This window comes from Oculina patagonica, chromosome 11, assembly GCF_052425735.1.
Source record: "Oculina patagonica isolate OP01 chromosome 11, crgOcupat, whole genome shotgun sequence".
Lineage (NCBI taxonomy): Eukaryota > Metazoa > Cnidaria > Anthozoa > Scleractinia > Oculinidae > Oculina > Oculina patagonica.
In genome coordinates, this window is record NC_135768.1 from 5,458,735 (window position 1) to 5,469,849 (window position 11,115).

Genomic DNA, 11,115 nt, shown 5'->3' on the forward strand with positions numbered 1-11,115 from the left:
TTCAAGGCCTGCCTGGTGCTTTGACTACGTACTAGACCTCAACAACAACAACAACAACAACAACAACTTTATTTGCACCCTATACATTCAATTAAATTAACAATACAACGAAGACATACTTGGCCACAATTGCAACCCTTCAATCCAGTGGACAGCAGAAGTGGTTATTTCCTTGACAGGGTAGATTGTTCCTCCGGGGTCCTACGTCGGTAGCCACAAAGGCCTGTCTTGAGCCCTGAAAAATACCTGGCTAACGAGGAGGTGACCCTTGAGACAGCAGGCCAATCACCCGTTTACAGAATCCTTACAAGGAAATCTCGAAATTCGGAATTCTTATAGGCTAATTGGAGCAAACATGTGACCAAATATTTCTTGCCCCCCCCCCCCACTCCTCCTCCCCCTCCCCCCTCCCTCGGATAATACGCGCTTATAAGTTTTGGCTGTTGAAGAAAAAAATAATTTCTTTTGAATATAATAAGCAGTAGTCATTATTTAGATTAATAAACAAGAACAAAATGTATATATCGCCGGATTTTAAAACGTCTTCATGCGAATCACCACTTTCGCCGCAAAACTTCTTTTTTCTCGTTCAAAAATTATCTCCGAAGTCGACAAGATATTTAAAATGACTGCCCTTTTTTTGAGGGGGGAGGGACAGGAGAGTAAATCTCCCTCCTCCCTACTTTTTGCGCTATTTTCTCCCTCCTCCCTACTTTCTTGGGCCAATTTCTCCCTCCTCCCTATTTTTTTCAGCCAAAATTTCTCCCTCCTCCCTATTTTTTGCCAAAATTTCTCCCTCCTCCCTAATTTTTTTGGCCATTTCTCCCTCCTCCCTATTCTGTACCTCCCCCCTCTTTTTTCTCCACCACACCATTATTTTCCTACTTTCCTTTTTGCTGCTTTTTGTTTTGGACCGATTTTTAGGCTCATTGGATTCATAAAACATTGTCTTTTGCTAAATTGATGCAAACAGACCGAAATTTCCATAAACCACGTTTTCAAAAGAAATAAGCTATAAATACATACACAGAAACGTATTGCTGAACCCATAAAAATATTTGTTAGTACTGTTCAATGTTTTGATTAATGTCCTTTTATTCAAACACTATAGGGATATGAAAAACAAATTTATGATAGCTTTACACGTTGTAAACAGCTACCGTATGATGTTATCAATTTTTTAAGCCATTTTACATCTTATTGATTAACATAGATTTCAGACAAAGGCTTTTAACTTTTGTCATTTTCTTTGTCTTATCCTCGGAGACTATTGTTTCGTGGTTATTTCCTCAGGCCCACCAGTGTCAACAAATTTGACGATATTGGCGTTTGTCTCCAAGGAGTAAATACACGTTAAATCAACAAAGGAAAACTTGACAAGAAAATTAAAGTTTTACCTTTTGTGTTTTTCTATCCATTAACGTGTGTGTCACCATGCTTTGCATATGCGATTGGTTTAACGCAATATATTGTTACATGAGTTATAACAACCTGCCTTTTGTATACCGCCAAGAAACCACTTTTTACCTTTTTATACCTTGTATAAAATGGCCCCAGTCTGTTCTCCGAGCCCTCCTTTTTTCTGTTCTAGAAGGCGTTAGGGTTATTTTCTCAGGCACGTTTTCATAATCTGCTTGTGTTTGCACATGACATGTCTGCATTCACCAGTGAATCAATATTGGCAAAGTTTCCTCGACCTCGTGTTAAAACCGGAGGCAATAAAAATTTGATTTAATTCGGGATATGGCTTAGCCCTCTATCGAAAAAGCACGTCAGTTAAAACCTTAACTCATTGCAATAGAACATGCAAAATCGACGCTTTATCTTTTAATTTTCGCTAACTTTTAACTTAAGGTTGTACTGCACGTTTAATTTGTTTCCTAGTGATATGAACTTATTGTCTGGCATTTAAGTGACAAACATGACTGAGCCGTCTGCATCGACAAAATATTGTATGCAATTTTTTACTGTTGTTAGCTTCACTGCCGAAAGAAAAAACGCCTTTTTTCCTTCACGCCTTGTAATTAGCCACTGGTGTGACGTTTTTCGTATTTTTGAGGCAAGTTTTTGTCTTGCCTAAGGGTCTTTTTATGTTTTTTTTCAGACGCATTTTAAATGTGTTTGTATTTGCATTCACCAAAGTGAATATTAATTAACGCATGTCTAGCGACCCGGCCATGTGTTAGAAAAGCGAAGTAAATTACCGGGAACTGTAAAATTTAGGATGGGTCTTTATCGACTTAATACGTACTAAAACAATAGCATAACATAACACGAGAAAAAAAAGTAAATTTTTGTCTTTTCATAAACGTTAAGTTGTTGCACGTTTGTTTGTTTTTGTTTTTTTGTGATGTGATTTCTTTGTCTTAGAGGGGAGCAGGGATAGCGCAGGGTAAGCGCCCCCCCACCAATGTGGCCCGGGTTCGATTTCTGGACTCGGCGCGTCATATGTGGGTTGAGTTTGTTGTTGGTTCTTGTCGTTGCTCCAAGGGTTTTCCTCCGGGTTTTCCGGTTTTCCGCCTCACCCCCACAAAAACCAACACTTCCAAATTCCAATTCGATCAGAAATACACGGCCCCACAAGCTTCTAGCCTTAATCCTCACCGTGTCTAAATAAATGTAAAGGTGTTTATGAGTAAACCACCAGGGTTTTACAAATGCGACAGAAAAGTCTGAATCAACACAATATTGTATGTAACAACCTGTCAATTGCACTGTCAAAAAAGCTTTTTACAACTTTTAACTTGTAAACAACTACAAGCTATTGTGTCGCATTTAATTTTTTTTTTTAAAGGTTGTTTCATCTTCTTTGTTTTGTGCTAGACAAAAATTCTTTGAGGTTGAATTCCGTCTCGAAGAAGGCGTAAAAAATAATTGCCTCTTTAGAGCTAAAGGTATCTTTTATTATTGCTAAACGTGTCATCGTCCTTTTAATAAACAATGCTTTACTTTTCGGGCCAGATTTTTTGGCGACCATAAATGTATAAAACCCCGGATAAAACACTTTTAATTTTTTACTGGCAAAGTTTATTACAAAAAGATGCAATAAATAGAGACCAAGTAATTCCGTCTTTTTCAAGAAATTGAAGTGCGGCTTCTCAGATGTTTCCTTGTCACCCCATCTCTTGGCCAGGAATGTGTTTTTTATTCATCAAGAAAGGCTAGACAGTATGCTAAAATCTATTTTGTACTCAAGTACTTATTCCAGCCGACTAACCCAAGCCCCGCCCAAGTGGGTTGCAATTTGTTAAGAAAACGTGTTAGCTCTTCATTTCGTATTAACAGCTGCTGAAGTTTACCTTAGTAAACAGCAATCTATTCGAACTTTAAATTACGTCGGTACATTTCTTGTCTTATTATAGCTGGTAACCTTTAAGTTGGATGGTTAATTAAAATAACCACGTTGTGATTTACATAACAACTGCATTACTTCAGCTCACACGGCGTTTAATTTGTACCTGGACATTGATGTAACGTTTGTCTGGACTTCGAAGCCGAATTGCGTTTGCTTTGTCTTAGCATATGCGATAAAAACACTTTGCTATTTAATAAAAACACGAAGAAAAGTAGTTATGAGCTGTGATAATAAATTTGCCTAGTGGACTCGATTTAATTTATTTTCCTTTTATAACTGGACGAGCAGGTGACTGATTGTGCCTTACCAAAATAATGAATAGTAGTGGTCGAAAGAATCGCTGAAAAAAATCCTTTTGTTGTTTATAGGCGTTTTATCGTCATTTCAACAAGACAACCAACAATAGAATAAACCTTTTTTTCCAAAATGCCTGGCAGTGCATCAGTGTGCGTTTTTTTTTTTTTAAAAAAATAGCGATTGCTATATATTTTGGTACTCGCTTAATTTAATAAATCTAAGAAGTAAATATAATTATGCACTTTGCTCATCTCCAGACTGAGGTAACACACCAGCCTAGCAGTGGACAGCTGTTTCGTCCTCTTTGGGACTCGTCAGCACTGCGAGCAAAGTGCACATACCTGAGCGTAGTGAGTCCAGTTCACTAATAAACATAATTATATTATGTGCCTCAGGGTTACACTATATACGTGTATATATGTGTATGTACAAGTGCTTACTTTATTGTCTCGCTCCTGGACGGCGTATTTTTGAGGTGTTTTTTGGTTAGTTAAACTAACCTATCCTCAACGGTAGTCTAAGACTACTGGTGCGCTCGTCTCCAGAGATCCACCTTGTGTACCACAAGTGTTGGATCACTGAGGTGGGAGAAATAAGAACTTTTCTCCCATTAATTACCACCATGCCTTACGCAGTGCTGACGAGTCCCAAAGAGGACGAAACAGCCACCACTGCTAGGCTGGTGTGTTACCTCAGTCTGGAGATGAGCAAAGTGCACATACCTGAGCGTAGTGAGTCCAGTTCACTAATAAACATAATTATATTATGTGCCTCAGGGTTACACTATATACGTGTATATATGTGTATGTAAAAGTGCTTACTCTTTTAAGGAGGCTCGATGTCGTTTTTTTAGCCCTAGGGTGGTCGTTTTGAAAATGAAAATTATCTAGGAAGCCAATGTTCGTTTTTTGCCAAAATACACCATAATGATCAAATATGACCAAAGTTTAATTTTTTACTGGTCACTTAGGCACAAAGGTTACCATAGCAACGATTGTTATTTCCTTTTGTTTTCAAACAAGCCTAATTTTCTCGAAATCTAGATTGACTTTTGGTATTCATTTTTTGATATGTTAAAGTTTAGTAGATTGACTAACTGTTGAGGAAATTTTAGAAAAATCTGTAAGAGCGTTTTTAAGTAAATCAAGAATGAGATTTTCAGAATACTCCATTTTAATGTGAAATAGGTGCTTTGAAATTGTTTCGTAGTAGTTGAACGCAGTTATTCAAAATGAAATATAAATACTTACACCATCAAAGACCATTAACTAAAAGCGAGAGAGTTTTTGCTTAAATTTGGCAAAATATATCGACTGCCAATTGTAGGAAACTACAAGAAGTTGCAAAAAACTTCATTCTTGATTAACTCTAAAACGCTCTTACAGATTTTTCTGAAATTTTGTCTAAAGGTAGTCAATCCACTGTACTTTAACATACCAAAAAGTAAATACCAATTGTCAATCTAGATTTCGAGAAAATCAAGCTTGTTTGAAAACAAAAGAAAAAGGCAATCGTTGCTATGGTAACCTTTGTGACTAAGTGACCAGTAACAAATTAAACTTTGGTCATATTTGATCGTTATGGTGTATTTTGGCAAAAATCGAACATTGGCTTCCTAGATAATTTTAATTTTTAAAACAACCACCCTTCGGCTAAAAAAACTACATCGAGCCTCCTTAAAACCCTTATCATATTTTCGACCTGAAGAGGAACTCTGATCTCTCCCGTTATCAAATCTTTGAGTCTTTATGAAAATATCAATAGAGATATGTAAACACAGTCTTGTAGCCATTCCTGTAAAAAGCACACCCAATTTAAGAGCCAATGAGGCGAATCTGCAGCACTACACTATTTTTTAAAATTAAAACAAAAATTCATAGTACTTATTTGAGCTATTTCTCAGCAGAGAGAGTAGAACGGTGTGCGTGCTAAACTGAGCATAAGAATCAAGCCCCGTGCCGACCTTTCATGGATTCATTCAATGCCGATAAGATTCACTGTCCCTCTGCTTCGACTCTGCTTTGCGATGGTTTTATGAGAGAAATAAATACACTGCGCCCCTGGTGGTGGTTTATAAATCTACTGCACTCATTATATCGACGAGAAACATGTAAACGGTTTAGTTAAAGTAAGGTGCGTTGAAAAAACGCTAGAGCTCAAATAAACGCCACCTCGAGTAAACGCCTGGAGCGTTATTTCAAAGTCGACCTTATGGGCCGGCTTTTACTCAGAACAAGGTATTTATTTCCGTCTGTTTATTCTCTAGTTCGTGCTTGTGTTTAAGTTTAATCTGATCTTAAGTATTTAACTGATGATCTGGCTCTGTCGATAGCTCTAGCCTTGATTCAAATCCGTTTGTCATTGTGGTTTTTGCTTATCTTTGTAAGGGCTCTTCATGTAGGTATGCAGGAACTGAAAACCTTGTGTGATCACTGGTAACCAATCAAACCAAAGAGTGCTATGAGAGTTTGTATGGATGTACTATAAGAGCTTGTATGGATTTGAAATAAAGGGGAGAAAAATATCTCTAACTATCAATGAAAAGTTATATTCAAACTTATAAAAAAACCTTACCTAGTGTCACTTTTTGTCTTTGTAGTGCTTTAGAATGCCAAACGCACAGACCGTTGAAACGAAACGAAAATCGCGCGTATGGCTTCCTAAAGCACTAGAAAGACAAGAAAGCGACAACAGATAAGGTTTTAAGTTTTATTATGGCTTTTCAGTGGCAGTAAGAGATATTTTTCTCCCTTTTATTTCAAATCAATACAAGCTCTTATAGTACATCCCAGGCTCTTATAGTACATTAGTACATGCCGGGTGTGATAACAAATTTTCGTCTGCAATAAGTCAAAGTCAAGGAGGCATTTATAAGAATAACGGAAAGATTACCACTCAAATTCACAACATTTAAAGCTATTTTTCTGTAGCACAAAAATACTTTCAAATTAAAGGACGCCTCGAAAATAATAGTTTATTAAAGTAGAAAAACAACAAAAAAATCATGAATAATAAATTGAAAAATAAACATGGATGGTCTACGACTGTTGAAGATTAAGAAGGATTAAGAACGACAAACTTGAAAAATTGTGACAGTAATTTTAAAATTTGCCATATTAAGGCGCAGATTGAGACAGGCACTCAGGGTTTGCATGCAAAGAATTAGTAGCCCAGGAGCTCAGCGGCTCAGCAAAGAAGCACAAAATAGCTTCCTTCTGGAAAATGTTTCATACCTCCCGGAAGTTTATCTGTACAATTGCGACACTTCGTGTAATCTAACAGGAAGGACCCCTTGACTGTTTGAGATAAACTTAAAATCCCAATGGATTTGTCTAGACGCCACTTGTTGAATCTCGCAAAGGAAGTATTCTGCTCTGCTCTGTCTCAAAAATGACCATCTACACTAACTTAGACTTGAACTACAGTAGAACCCCGGTAACTCGAACTCTGAAGGGAAACGAAAAACAGTTCCAGTTAGCGGGGTTTCGAGCTATCGGGGTCGACTGAATATTAAATTTGCCAAGTTAATGATTTGCATTTTACTGATTTTTTCAGCACTTCAGTATACAGTACAGTGCAAATTAAACTTATCTCGGCATTAACTCTATCACGACCATACATTCTTATGATTAAAGTGGAAAATGGCTGTCAAATACGTGATCTGTACGTTGCTCTAATCAATGAGCAACCGTGGCGAGTTGCAAGAACCGAGATTCGAGTTATTGGGGTAAATTTGACCCAAATTTTGATCAAGGGAAACGAAATTTAGTTCGAGTTAGCGGGTAGTTTCGAGTTATCCGAGTTCGAGTTAACCGAGTAAAAATGACTGAAAAGTGGGGTAAATCCAAGGGAAATGTAAGTTAGTTCGAGTTAGTGGGGTTTTCGAGTTATCCAAGTTCGAGTTACTGGGGTCTACTGTTATAGCTAAGTTTGTTCCCCTCCCCCCGTATTAAAATCATCACCTCCCTTTTCAAGGTCTTTCAAGGTGTTATTCGCCATATTTTGTTTCGAGAGCTGGCTGTCATCGTTGTTAATTGCTTTGTTATTGAAGATTTTTCGTGACCTGAGGGAAACAAAAACTCAAAGCATTTCCGCCAACGCACTTTACAGTCGCCAAGCTGGGGTAATTTTGACCCCATGAAATCAATTAAATCTTTATGTACGCACAATGAAGGATAGCAGAAATTGTTTCTGAAATACTGTAAATCAATTAAAATGGCCGTGTTAACCTGTCTAAACAGGCCCTCTGTTTTGCGGAATGATCAGAATGAGCCCACGACTTAGCCGAGGGACGTCATCAGACACGCTCGTTACGCGCGTGGAACGCGCGTGGAAGCAATTTCGTCAGAGGGTGGCTCCTTAGCTCCATAGAAGTGGCTACATAGATGTCGCAGTAGGAAATAAAACTTAACCAGAGTAGGCTAGCTTTGCAAAGCTCAGGGAAAGGTTATTGCTCTTTTAGGTGTTTAATTTGATTGACTACAGAAGCCAAAAGAATTCATTGGCAATTCGTTGTGATGTAATATAAGAGAAAAGCCTTTTGTGCCTTAGGACGAATAAATCCAATTGGGCGACTCGAGCGCGAGTGTGGGAGCCAAAATTTAAAATTCAGTCCTATCTTCTTGGGAGAAAATACTTGCAAATCAGCTACGGCACAACGAAAAACTGGCCAAAGGAAAATTGTTTACCGTACCGACGTTGGAAATACATGAAATGAATACTAGGCTATTTAGATGATCGTGCAGTTTATTTATATTGCTTCAGTATTTTTTAAAACAAAGCATGTTTCTGTGCCCGAGGCAGTGCTGTAGTCATGAACAGGCCACTGAACACTATTAACATAGGTACTACAGAAAAATACATATTTACAACGGGCGATACATTTTTGGCCGTTAAAATGATGAACATTACTTTCTCTCGGAGTCATCCGAAATCGCAAATAACTCATTTTTGGGTGGGACCCAAGTCATACATTAGTGTAAGCAGAAAATGCAAATTCGTCGATTTTGAGTTATTTCGATTATTCATTGAAGTACTACAGAAGTTTTGTCAGAGATGATGGCCCTTACAATTTTATGCCATTTCTAACGAATTTTCTCGTTTTATAAGTGGAAAAGATGCATTTGGATTTTGCAGCCCGACCAAAGCCATCTCCGACGCATTAAAAATTCAAAGCTTTGTTTGTGAAATGCAGCGTAAATAACCCGTACATAAAAACAAAGCGTTATTAGTCGAAAGATAATTGTATGGCTGACCACGTTCAATTAGCAATGATGATTTTTTTCTTTTATACATCGAAACAAACTTGTTTACAATCCGAAATGCCGAAGCCCAGTTCAGTTCCAGATAATATCTCGGGTTTTTTTTTAATTCGAGCTATGTCAACCTTTTTGTTTTAAGCCTACGTGGCTGAATGTTGCTTTGTTGAGTTTGTTGACGTTGGTGTTTGTTTAATCTATTCAGCTATCTAATTTTCCCGTTTCTCTCAAGGAAACGGATCGATTAATCTGAAGCTTTTCGCAAGTTTCGACGCTATTTTCATCGGCAATTACTGTTGAACCCGTTTAAACTGACTGCCAACCTGCGGTTTTGAGCAAATTGGTACATGCTTTTTTTCACTATGGCACCGGTTTGTTTTAACAAACAAGAAAAACTTATCGCGTTAAATTAAATGCTCGTGTAAATATCATTTTTGTAAAGTTTCATTTAAAAACCCCCCTTAAAAGTTCATACTCGCGTTCGTTGCTTAGCGATACTTGTCATTTGACCAATTTTGTGGCACGTGGGGGGGGGGGGAGTGTTGGTAAATCGATTGACAGGTGTTTTTGTTGGCGCTTTATTGTGTGTCAACAAAAGCTTGTCTGGTAGAAACGTCTTTGTTTGAGTTCTTTTATAGTCTGAAAACTAAAATGTAATGATTTATCTGACCGTAGTGGAATGCAGGAAAAAAATTATGACTGGCTGTCACAGTTGTGTCAGCTTCGTGAAAAATTTAAACGAAAAAAACACCGAGTTAAAAGACTTCAAAATCACTGAAATAAATGCACCCCTATTGTTGGCAGCCGGCCGTCAATATAAAAGCAATTTATATATATACACGTGTAAAATGACACATACGATACGGGTTTTGTCGCTACTGGCGTGAAATTTGCTGTCTGAAATGAGACGCTTTTATAAGGGAGAATAGTCAGACATTTATCAATGTGTGATATATTACTTTTGTTTCAAAAAAATTTTATATACATTCGCGCGGTCATTTTTCTTACATTTTTTTGCAACTTATGCGTAGCCTAAATCCCAAATGTTTAAATAACAGTTCAAAGTTTTTTTAAAAAAAAGCTTTGTTTTATCAAGAAGCAAAATTTTATTTCCTGAATTTATGCGATGCAAATTGATGTCCGGATGTCGGAAGTGCATTTGCAAGGAAAATCATTTCTGAACTAAAAATAAAATAAATTTAACCGCTTGCTAACAGCTTGCGGCAGACCGTAAGGATAAGCATAAACTATCAGTTTTAAAATCATGAACAAAAAAATATGAATATTAAAAGACCGCGGCTGCAGAACGATATGACGATAAGAATACAGTACAATTTTAGCCCGAGAGAAAGAAAAAAAATTCTGGCAAAAATGATCTAGAAAGCTCGCATTAAAAATGGTCAAAATTTCAAAAATACCACCCGCCGTAAAAATATGAAATGGTACAACGTTGTACGAGCATGGTTGAAAAAAAAATGCGAGCCGTGAACATGTGTAAGATCACATTCGCCTCGAGATGACAAGCCCCCCTGTGGACATTTTTGTTAATCAAACTGCGCTAAAGCTGTGGTTGGCTATTAAAGGACAATTTTTCATCCATTGAGCTAAAAGGATGCGGTACAATGCTACGCTGCTAAATTTCATAAACGCTTTTATTCGCTCCCGCTGTTTTGTATATTACTCTTTCGCCTTAAATGGTCTCAAATGGCCTTGGAATCGATTGGTATAAGACAACGAAACCCAAGCGAGTAATTGCTCTATCTGTTTAGCGATTCTCACGAAAACGCTTTGTTCGAAAGGACGCAAGCTTCCCACAAGAACTCTTGACAAAAGAGCGTTTTTAAGTACTCTTTGCTCCTCAATAAAATGCAAAGCGATTTTCCCTTTTGGCCACTTTTGTGGTAATAACAATAGATTAACAATGGAAAACGTCAAACATATTGTGTTTTCACAGGGGGGCGAGAATGTGCTCTGGGTTGGGGTCTTGAATGAAATCACCTAAATGCACAAGACTAAATCGTTGTGCAGAACATAAAAAGCCAAAAATTTCATTTATTGGAAAATTTTCAGATCGAAATCACATCCTGACTAAACGCTTTAGTTCACATGTATGCAAATTTTCACTTGTGACGTTTTACGAAAGGAGTTCGCTAACTGACCAATCAGCTTGAAGCCCATTGTGTTCGCTGGTTTATTCTGCACGAT